The sequence below is a fragment of the Gambusia affinis genome, linkage group LG22, assembly GCF_019740435.1.
Source record: "Gambusia affinis linkage group LG22, SWU_Gaff_1.0, whole genome shotgun sequence".
NCBI classification, from domain to species: Eukaryota; Metazoa; Chordata; class Actinopteri; order Cyprinodontiformes; family Poeciliidae; genus Gambusia; species Gambusia affinis.
The window spans coordinates 14,153,758-14,165,866 of record NC_057889.1 but is presented as its reverse complement, the minus strand read 5'-3'; the positions used below and the strand labels follow the sequence as shown (position 1 = coordinate 14,165,866).

Below are 12,109 nucleotides of genomic sequence, written 5' to 3'. Positions count from 1 at the left end.
GACTGAACTCCCGTCCATAAACAACAACGACTGGTGCACATGACAGCCATAAACGTACAGCTCAAAACTAAGATGGATCCTCTCTTCAATGAGAATCCAGCTGCCTCTCAATCAGCTACCAGGGAACAAAGATAATCACTTTTTAACACCCTAATGGAGCTTTTCCTGGGTGGGTTGTGCTGATCAAAGTGAAGAGAAGTTCACAAGACACACTGAAACCTATAATTAGAGCTAGATTTAAGGGTTGCCTTTAATACCAAATGGAACAGCCCGGTGTCCTGGTATTAGTCAGTTAAGTTATATTACTTGTGTAGGACATATTTAAAAAACATATAATCCGAATAACAAAGAGCATGACAGACACGTCTAAAACCCATCGGCACCGATTAGACACAATGTGGCATATTTTCTTAACCTAGTCATGTTTTTCCCATCATTTAAATGTAAAGTATGGTCTACTTGCTTTCATTTAAAAACAGTTATCCCTGCTGCAGCTCAACTGTTGCAGTACTAATAATGTAACATAATGTTATTGTTTCTATCTATCATTATGTCAAAGTAAGTTATGCATTTTTTTTTTTTTTTTTGCTGTTTTTCGTATATGCGCAACACTTCAAAAAGGTTTTGAACACACTTATTTAAATTTCTACACTACTGTGCAAGAATATTTACAAAAAACAGAATTTGATTTTCATTAAATGGTACAGTATAGATGAATGTCTTAGGGTTGTGAAACCTCAAAATGTCAAATTCAGGCTACGATATGAATGGAGGTTTTGGTTATTTTCTATCTCAACACAGTACAGTACAGTGAAGACACTTTTACAGTAGACATGACAAGGTGGGAACGACCATTGTAGCAGTTGATTACTTAATTGATCGAAGGATTACTTGAATACGTGATAATTGAAATATTCGATAGGTCTAGCACAAACCTACAAGTCAGCACAATCTGAGATCAGTGTCTGCCAGTCTGCTGGCCTGTTTGCTTGTCAGTCTAAACTAGATGAGCCCTTTGCCATCTGTCAAAGTTTGTCTAAAATATTATGATACAGACACACAACAACACCCTGCATATAAAAATGTAGGAACTGCCAGGCTTTTAAAACTGTGGATGCCTTAACAAACCATTACAGTGAAGAATTATGAAAAAAATATATATTAGTGTCCCACCCATGCGCGCTTGTAAACCCCTTAGCAACAGAAAAGCTCGTCTATGTCACACTGAAACGATAATTTAAGTCGTCATCTGGTGCCGGGAGAAAATACAACAAATAAAAACAAAATACCCTGCGGAGTAGCTCAGCAGCGTGGTGTTTAAACAACAAGGCATTTACTACTTTGTTTTGTCAGCGGCAGGAAACTGCTACGTGTGTCGTCCCACAAAAAAAAAAAAACGGAGCCGGATATTTGAGCAGTCTCTGAACGCATCACCTATAAAATGACCTACAGTTAAAATTGCCGTAACGGTAGCACCATGTTCAATCAGAACTACCATTTACCTGTAGAGCAAGAGAGTTTGTTCATGCTGAAAGAAAATCACAAACATGTAAACATGAGAGTGTAGCTAAATTAACCTGAGCTGAAAAAGGAAGAAAAACATGCCCGCGAGGTCTTTTACGCTAGCTACGTAAATCACATCCGAATGAGAAGCAGCGGGAAGCGGGGGGAGTAAGGTGATGATAACAGGGATAACATGGAAGAAGGCAGGCGCCATGAAGCGCCTTAAATCGAAGGTATGAATTAATTTCCTTCATAACAGAGACCACTGAATAGCGGTGTTTCTTTGACCGCTATATCTACGAAAAAAGTAGGTATTTATGGAGGTTACGCATATGTAACTTCAGTACGTAAAGCATAAAGACCAGAAAATGATGTAGATCCACACAGCCATGAAGCAAGCCGATATGTCGCTGATATCTCTATCACGTGACTTTAAAGGAGGTGAAAAATCAGCCCATACCTGTTTAAATCTCCAAAGATAAGTGTGTTGCGGATTTTCCTAAACGTGAACTCGCGCTCGGTTCTGCTCCAAAAAATAATGCACGTCCCAGTACCTCAGCCTCCCAAAAATCTCAACTACACTCCACTCACACCGACGGTCTGGCAGGAGCTCAAAGGAGACGTGTCCATCATCATAGTCCCGCCTTTTACAGTGAAAAAACACCTTTTATCCGGTTCTGATTGGCTCAGAGGTAATACTGTATTAGAGTGTGACATTTGATTGGTCGCTTTGGTTGTCAGTTTAAAATGGAGGGATGTACGATTTAAATAAATTAAACGTCAGTGTGACACGACAGCTCCCCCTAGAGGCTAAATCCCGTAACTTAAAAAAAAATGTTTTTCTAGCATCTAACATTTATTTCAAAGCAGGGCTCTTGATAATGGGGATACTACGGAAGAGGATAAGGGCCACTGAAAAATAAATCTGACTTTCTGAGATTAAAGTCAGAATTTTGAGATTTCAGAATTTTGAGTTTAAAGTCAGAATTCTTTTTTTTTTTTTGTGGCCCTAATCCCCTTCCGTAGGATACAGTTTACAGAAAAAATGCATTCATTATATATTTAAATTTTATTATAATATCAATATTATGGAATGTATTTATATTAATATTTAAAATAATTTATGTGGGGTGTTAAATTATGGATTTGAATGGCCATGATTGTAAATTAAACATACAGATTGTGTATATTTTTATGGTGCTTAGATAGTGGTGTTCAGTGTCCAAACGTGCAGGCACTTCTAGTAGAGAAATCCAAAAAGTGGCAAACATCTTGCTGGAAACACTTTCAACCTGCACCACTCACTTCTTTCTCTTGTCCTCTGGAGGGAGGTTATATAGCATTTGGGCCAGATTATCCAGTTTGTGTAAACGTTTCTTTCCTCAAGCCATTAAAAACTCCTTAAAAGCTTCCCCCAAGACTCCGGACAGAAGCTGAATGAATGAATGAATGAATGAATACACTAAATGCCCACTTCATTACTCATTTCTTTCATCTTCTCTGTACAGTTTTTTTTTGTGTGTGTGACCTTATACAATGTCAAAATAATCCAAGAGGCATGAATACCTTGGCAACACACAATGATGTGTGACATTTTATAATGGCTACCATAAACACCCTTAATAAAAGGTATATAAGGAAGAAAGGTGTATGAAGTGATTTGGATTAGAAAAAACAAAACAAAACAAAGAAGGATTTTCATTAAGCTTATGAATAAGCTATGGATCTGTTATAGTATTTTCAATGTGAATTATCCCTTCATTTCTCAGACTCGCATAAATAAAATGCATGGGCAGGTCATTGCATAACAGTGACCTGTCTGTTACCACATGTCTGTTAAAGAAGCTCAGGTAATTGGCTTAAAGTGTAAGGAACCATGCAGATTTGACATCTACATAAGAGGAGTAAACAACCACACAGGGACACCGATTGTCTGTGACTGTAGAAGGAAATGAATGAGCAAAATACTTGCTGAATAAATCTGATGGAAAACAGGTAGGATTCCTAATGAAGAGGCGTGTGGAGTGTGTTTCCTCAGACTCACCATTAATGATGCAGCATGGATCCAAAGCAGGCCAAGTGGGAGCATGCGCACAAACACACAGAAGGAGAAATGGAGAGAGAGAAATAAAAAGAGAGAGAGAACATACATGAGAGCATATTTAGCACAGATGCTGCTTTAAAGTCTTGTCTCCCCCACCACCACCACCTTCACATCAGTATGTTTGTTTAATGAGCTGCTTCTGCTAAGGCTACTCATCTTAGCGCTCTCTTGTCAAGCAAAAACTACGTGCGTCAATGGAGATTGACTCAAAAGGCAATGTCATCCAGTTACATTCACATTGTATGACTATATATATGTACATATATATATAAAAGGGATTATAAACTGGTCGCTTGAGAGTGGCAAATCTGCTCTCTAATGCATTAGCAAACTGACTGGTTTCAGCATATCTATGTAGGAAATTATTAAAAGACCCCAAGCAGAGACACCTACACACAGCTTTTAACGCACACAAATCATACAATGTTAAGACAGTCAGATGCATTTCTTTAACCTTTTGGATGATCAGCTCTTTGACAAAATGCATTAGAGGACTTTGTAGGGTAGTTAAGACACAATAAATATGACAATTAACATAGAAATCAGACAAAAATATACCTGATATGTAATTGCCCCATCCTTCAAGAAGAGCGTCCACAATGAGATTAAAACAGTCATGAATCCGCAGCTAATCAGCTGGCTGCGATCTATGGTTCTGAAATGCTCTTTCTTTGCTATCTCTCCTCGGCTGTCCAACCACAACCTCTTTCCTCTCAGTGACAGGCTTACAGAGCAGCTCCACACCCTGTGCAGGCCAGTATTACTCCTACTGCAGAGCCCATCGCACTGGGATATCCATGTCCTTGCTATAAACAAATAAGTTATGCTATGATCTTTAAGCCAAGAGGCTTCAATGTGGCAAAAAAAGTAATAAAATAGCAGAATAAGAAGGGAACAAGCAGTTCAGTTTCCCATGCAGGCACGAGATCAAGGCAGTTCAGATTCTCCGGAGGATTAGCGTCAGGTCCTTCCGAAGAGAATTACTCCGACAGAGCCATCTGGACAGAAAACACTGCCTGCAAGAATTAGTTATTGTCCAGCCATGATTGTGAGTTTATCTTAGCCACTCTTTCCATAACCCAAAAACAAAAATCTAATTAAATCCAACCCTTGTATTTAAAACAAAATCTACATTTTGCATCCAAGTGTTTATAAAAGTCTATTGACTTTGGAGGCGTGCTTTAACGCAGTAAGATCAAACACTTTCTCTAAGTAAACTGTCCCTCACAAGTCCTCCATTTAAACCAATCAGCTTTAATTGCTCAATCCAGCAACTTTAACGGATGAAACCGGCTGAATTCATCAGATTAGGAAACCGTTTAATTCACTCAAAAGTTTATGACACCATTAAACCATCATAATGGGACTGGGACAACGAGTTATAAATCAGCAAGTGGATGATCATGGAAAAAAATCTAATTCAATCCAAAAATATTTGTTTATAGTGTATTTGTTTAACTAATGGTCCTTGCATGACGTAAAAAAAGAGAGTCACTGATGAATAAAAGAAATTTAAAAGTAGTTATCAACTTGTTTTTAATTACTTCCTTGTTTTAGAAGTAGTGGTAGACTATATATTAAAGATGGTGTCTTTGTGTTATTGTTCTATTTTTTAACTAAACCAAATCAAAATCAAATCAAACTTTATTTGTATAGCACATTTCAGCAGCAAGGCATTTCAAAGTGCTTTACATCAAATCAAACACAAAAATACAATGCAACATAGAATCAACAATAAAAACAATATCAAGTCAGATTCCGTCAATAAATTTGCAATTGATTACGTTTCGAATACAGCTCTAAACAAGTGGGTTTTTAGTTGAGATTTAAAGGAAGTCAGTGTTTCAGCTGTTTTACAATTTTCTGGAAGTTTGTTCCAGATTTTTGGTGCATAGATGCTAAATGCCGCTTCTCCTCGTTTTGTTCTGGTTCTGGGGATGCAGAGCAGACCAGAACCAGAAGACCTGAGAGGTCTGGAAGGTTAATACAACAGCAGCAAATCTTTAATGTATTGTGGTGCTAAACCATTCAGTGATTTATAAACTAACAACAGTAGGTATAGACCTTAGAGAAATTATCTATAAGCATTCTTGATTGGTGTAATTAGTCTAATTGGTAAATAAGTCTTATTTTGGATAAATAATAATATAACGAATATAAGAAAGATAAAGGAGGACTCTATTCTAGTTCTATTCTATTCTCTCTATTCTTCTCATTCTTTCTATTAATGTGTGAATGAATGAATTTTTTCCTGGAAGTGATTCATTTTTTAGTACAAAATTTTGATAAGATTATGATGTACTTCAACACTGAATGACTTGCTCTGAATGCAGATATGGGCAAGTGTAGATGTGCAGTTATTTTTGTAGGCATTTATTTTTAGTTATACAGAACAAACCTCCCATTTTCAGCAGATAAACAACAACAACAGCAACTGCAAGGGTTTGCAGTCAAGTTCTATAGATGGCGTTATTTCGCAACGTTAGACCCTAAGGCCATACATCATGCACCACCACCTGTCCTAAGAGCACCGCAGTCAGTCGAACACACACATCTGGGCGTCTTTTACCTGGAAATCCGAAGATAACCAACTGGAACGACTTGAGGCAGTATTTCCTCAAACCAAACCCGCTTCTTTTGCTCTCTTTATCTCCCAGGCCGGTGAACAAATACAATGACACTGAACAAATATTTCCCAGCAGTTCACACCTCTTTGCTTGATGTTATGTCAATTGCCGGTGCCCTTTGGCTTCTTCTTACATTTCTTTGTACGTGTGAGTTGTAACTCTAAACCCAAGGATCAGGTGTCACGCAAGGAGGAGGAGAAGAACCAGACGAGCACAGAGATAAAAACACAGGTAGACAGAGATTAAAAACATGTAGGTATGCATCAAACAGGAGCAAAGAGGGGATGGGGGAGAAAGCTATTTATAAAAGGGTCTTTTGTGCGTTTTATTTCTCATGAGCACATAGCATGGGAGACAACACTGAAATATCAAATATTAGTCTAATCTGAAGCACTCTTAGAACCCTGCCTGGGCATGCCTAATTCATGGTCTTGGGTTTTTGTGATTGTGTGTGAGCTTGTTGCATCTTGCCTCGGTTCTGTTTTAAGAACGGTTAGCCAGAAACCTAATCTCATGAAATGCTATCCCTTTAAACAAGTCTTTCGGACACACACGCCGTGTGTATTCATGTGCTTGTCGACAATCTAGAACAATGCACCGATAAAGAATTGGACAGTGTTTAAAACAGGGTTTTAAGGAGTTGTGTTTCCTAAATTGATGACATTGAATAATGCTGAAACACATTAATTTTGGAGAAATTAGTCCTCCAGAGTGTTGGAGAACTAATTTTAAGAAAACTCAATTCAGTTCATTTATGTAGGACCAAATCACAACATGTCATCTTGAGGCACTTTTCAAAAAGAAAGTCATTTCAGTTCAATCACACATACATTAATTGTCGGTCTGAGGATGGAAACAAGGAAAAGTTTAAATGTGATATTATTTATCAAACTATGCATTAAGTTCAGTTCATTATTCAAATTAGTATAAAATGTACTCTCTCAAAGGAAACCCAGCAGACTGCATTAAACAATTGACTTGGAGCATTCACACTTCCTGAAGGAACACATTACGACAGACAATTACTTGTGTTGTGTCGCTGACTTTAAAGTGATTCCTCATTCCTAGCATGCATGTAGTTACAGTGGAGAAGGGGAAAAAAATCCCCTTTAACCAAAACCTGGCTCAGTACCAGCAGCCAGTTGCCATCACCCACTGGGAGTGTGAGGAGACAGAGAAGACATGCGAAAAGAAACAGATGTGGGAGTACTTTTTGTGTTCATGAAAAGTAAAACATTAATACTAGAAGATGGAAAATGTTTAGTTATTGGCCTTGTCTGTTCCCAGACACTCTATCCACTCTGGGACTGCAAGAGGGTTGATGTACCATTCAGAAACAGCTGCTGCATCTTGATTGCCCAGCAGGCTCTGCTTCTATTGCTTCTTTTGCTTCTTCTGCTTCTGGGTCAAACATGTATTTGCTTCCAGTCATTCTCAAGTGTATAAAGTGTAAACATTAAGATGTGGGGTGTGGGCAGCAGCAGCTTATTTGCATAATAGTGATGTAGCCCTAATGTGTTCTTAAAGGATCTCAAAATAGACAGAACTAGCTGAGAGACATCTCATAATATGAAAATTATTTTTTTGTTAAAAAAAGATAATAATTAGCACATTTTGTATTGCCCACAGAGCTATACTAAGTTATTAAAGAAAACATATTACCTTAAAATGGGTAATTGAGTAACAGTCTTTGAAAACACCAACAAGTTTTCATCATACTGTTTAATGACTTCTATTAGCCATTTTAAGAGTTATGTCTGAACAAACTCCAAGATTTCTGCAGTACATCACATCCAGAGATTAGGGAACATTTATAATAATCATGACAGAGTAATTATTATTGATTTTTCATAAATTCAACCCACTGAATTCTGCATTTCATACAACAGTTGGTATTTTCACACATTTGCTACTGTATTTAGGACACCAACAGAGCATCGAGCCACATTTATGAACCAATTTGGATGAACAGATATAGCTTTGCATCACGATTGATAAGCTTCAGCTAAAGCTAATAGGGTGAAACAATGGTGTCTTCAATCTAAGAATAGCAGCTCTCTTTGGCATGCAAATTCTCTACAAATACTGCATGGCAACACTGTGTCTTTTATTGATATATTTACATATTCACATGATAGTATTTAAGTTGGTTTCATAAGTCAACCATTAAGGTTTGATTTTAGTGCAGTGTAGTTTTAAGTCCATAAAATGTCCTTAACGTTAGACAAAATGATATCGCCTGACAACATGCAGTATATACAAAAGCCACTAGGGGGCAAAAGCTCATTCTTGCATTACCAGAGTCTCATTTGATTTCAGGAAATATGGAGTCCTACTTTTTTTTTTATAAGTTCTATATGTTTTCTATAAGTTGATAGAGAGCTAAAATGTTTTTTTCTTATCCTCCTTTCTTGAAAACTGAAAAAAATAGGGTTAGTCTGTATGTTCTACATTTACAATTGAACCTGTCATAGGTATTATTATTATTATTATTATTATTATTATTATTATTATTATTATTATTATTATTATTATTATTATTATTATTATTATTATTATTATAAAAGTCTTACAAATGAGATTTAAGTTCCAAATTCTGTAAGAAAAATCATCTATATTCAAGTTTTTAGTGTTGATACAGCAGACAAAATAGATTCTTAGACTTTCTCTTTTAGTCTAGTCCTCACCTGATGAAGCATCAGTGTTATCTGAGACTGTGATGATCAACCAGGAAGACCAAACTCTGTAAGCAAGACTTGTGAGCCTGGTTGACCCAAATGGAAAAATCTACAGTTTCATGGGGAAAGTGTTTATGGTCCCATTTGGCTAGGATGCCAAATGCTTAAATAAATCTGTGGAAGGCTTTCAGCAGTCAAGCATGGTAATGGCAACATCATGATGAGGGTCTGTGCCACTGCCAGATCTAGTGATGCATTGAAAAAAGTGGATTGAATAATAAAGAAGTCCTCCTCAAATTTTGAGGAGGACTTCCTCAAACATTTGCAGCAGATAGATGGTCAAAATTGGGACAATTTGTTCCAGCAGAGCTTTTTGACCAGGACTAAAGTTCTGAGGTTCCATACATTTAAACTTTTACGTGTTTCCATCCTCAGACCGACAATTAAACACATTTATTTATTTATCTCGGGAAAAAAGTTAAGCAAAATATAAATTCTCTGCACGTAATCTGCTTTCTGACTCGGTGAAATGGCCCCCTGCTGCTTCATTGCTCTTTGTGGACAGAAAATTCATTTTACTGTGGCTGCAACCCTGACAACATTCAAATCAACATTTTTCAGCACTAAACTCTTAGTTCATCTTAGTACTTGTCATTGTTAACATGATCTATCAACTGAATCAATTAACTCCTTAAAAAATAGACATGGGGAGTTGGAAAGAGGACAATCCAGAGGTAATTCGAGAAAACAACTTTGAAGAATGAAGTTATAAATGACATTCGGCTAATTATGAAAAGCTGACGATTGAACATATAGTTGATACCAGAAGTTTACATGCACCAAATAGAAAGACACCTCTTTTTCTCATTGTCTGAAGTTAAATCAGACCAAACTTCTCTTGTTTTATGTTAGTTACAATTACCAAAATTATTTATTTATTGATGTCTTCAGAATCAAAAGTTTACATAAAGAATGATTGCTTTAAATAATTTGGGAAAACCCAGATGATGACACCAGATTTTGGAAACACATTCGAGTTAATTGGAGTCCCACCTGTGATTGTATTTTAAGGCCACACCTGAAACACACCGCTTTCTGTTTTGACGACATAAGAAAACAATGGGGAAGCAACAGGGCAAGGCAATAACTCAAAGTTGAAGACAAAATCACAGAGCAGAGTCAGTAGATGTTGAGGGAAGTAGAAGTTGCCTGTTTTCTGCAGAGCTATAGCTAGAGCCTTCCAAACACTTGTGGCCTTGATATTAGCTCAAGGACAGTCTGCACAAAGCCCCATTCAACTGCGTTTTCCTGGTCTGTTCAAGCCTTAATATCACACAAAGCGTTGGGAAGTGTGCTGCCATTTAAGTCTGCTTCCCAAATTCTCAGGATCGCTAAATCAAACTTCTGTAATCCAGTCTGGGTTCGACATTTTCCAGAAGAAAAACCTTACTAGACAGCATTGTGTTTGTTTTTCAGAGGTGGGGATTCGTTTTAGAACTTTTGGAAGGATCTTTTAATGTTTCCGCATGCCAAGACATGTTGAACAATTTATACTTCAGACTTTTTGTGAACAGATTTACGATGGCCTCTTCCTGACTGAGAGTTTCTCAACCCATCTTCAAAGTTTCGGATTTCTTCTTCGATGTTTCCCTTACTCAGGTCTGCAACACAGGATGTCTTTTGACAAGGTTGTTCAAGCAATGAGAAGCTACTCACTGCATCAATAGAGTTAACTAACTTAAGACTAGCTGAAACATAATCAGACATTCAGTAATTATCCATCAGGAGGCAATAGTCTATTTACTTTTTATGGAAAAAATGAATAGCAGTACTATTACAATAATCAAGTCACACAACAAAGATATTCATTAAACTTGGAGAGAAAAAAACAAATGAGTTCCCAGACTAAAACTATTTGATAATCTTATAGATAAAAAGACCCATTACCCATTGGTAAATGTCACTAAATGTGAATTAATGTTTGAATTCCTGAACAGTGAAGCTCAAAGTGAAATTTGAGTTGTCTGTTAGCATTGGCCACCTGAGTGGTTGCTTAGGGCGTGAACGGCTTGAGGGGGAGCTTCGTTCACAACTCCTTAAAAAAAAAAAAAAGTATGAGCAATAGCTAGTCTGTGTCTGCTGTCCCTTAATCTGATGGACCTCCTGGCAGGCTCAAAAGGTTTACAAAAATGTAACCGTTCTACCAATTTCTGCCACAATCAGCTTATTCAAGTAAGTATGTAACTAAAAGTTTATACTCTTCAGGGTGTCTTATAATTATATTTTCAAGCAGTATCTGAGAGTAAATGCTACCCTTATTAGCATGTTTTTAAGATATAGTAAAGGTAACTAATATTCGAAGGGAGCTTCTGTCGTTACAAAATAAAGTTAGCTTATAGTATGTAGCTTCTGACAGAACTGTTTCACTATTGTTGTTTCTCACCTGAAAAAGCCACAAACTAATATTAGGGCAGCTTTTTTATTTACTTACTTGCTGAATAGTTGTTGGATTTTATTTCCTGTGTGGACAGACCAAGAAGAGGCAATAAAATTAAATAGCAATAAAAAGTTGTTTAATTTTTTATGTCATTTAAATATTCTCAAGAAAATAGTTGGTAGATCAAATTACTTTATATCTCATGCTGCACAGTGATGCAGTTGGTAGCGCAGCTGCTTTGCAGCAAGAAGGTCTTGGATTCGAGTCCCAGCCTGGTCTCTTTCTCCACAGAGTTGCTCCTCCTTGTGCATGCGTGGGTTATCTTCAGCTTCCTCCCGCTGTCGAAAAACATCACTACTGGGTCAATTACCAGTAGTCTTGTTATAATGTGCCCCTCTTTGCTAGATCATTTGTGCCTTTTTGGAGGTACATGTCGCAGATCTGCTTTTGATGTTCAGGGTCTTATTTTCTTTAGGTAGCTGAATTAAAATCACTAAGTTGCCTAAGGATGCTTCTGTTGCTGCTGTGTAATAATACAACTGTATTACCACCTATTTTAATTCATAAAATAGTAAAACAGGATGTTGTTAATCTCCATACTAGATCATTTGTTATGTTGACAACATTAAGTAGTCTCCTGCAATGCAAATAAATTTTTTGTTTGTACTGTTCAGCAAGAGCTAGAACTTATTTACACGTGTCCTGTGAAGGTCAATTGAAGAAATATTTATGACATTTGTTCATACGTTAAGGCTCTAAA

General features: G+C 36.9%; 1 protein-coding gene across 11 annotated transcripts in view; it reads right to left on the bottom strand.

Moving 5' to 3' along the window:
- Positions 1–2,144, bottom strand: part of epb41l2 (erythrocyte membrane protein band 4.1 like 2) — a 50,906-nt gene extending 48,762 nt beyond the window's left edge. For 6 of the 11 annotated variants that reach the window (XM_044105821.1, XM_044105830.1, XM_044105836.1 and 3 more), the window contains exon 1: positions 1,964–2,143. The gene's annotated coding sequence lies outside the window, so the exon portion shown is untranslated. Of the gene's footprint in view, positions 1–1,963 lie in introns of all 11 variants that reach the window. The other 5 variants (XM_044105832.1, XM_044105824.1, XM_044105833.1 and 2 more) reach the window with 2 other exon arrangements.
- Between the last annotated feature and the right edge of the window lie 9,965 nt (positions 2,145–12,109).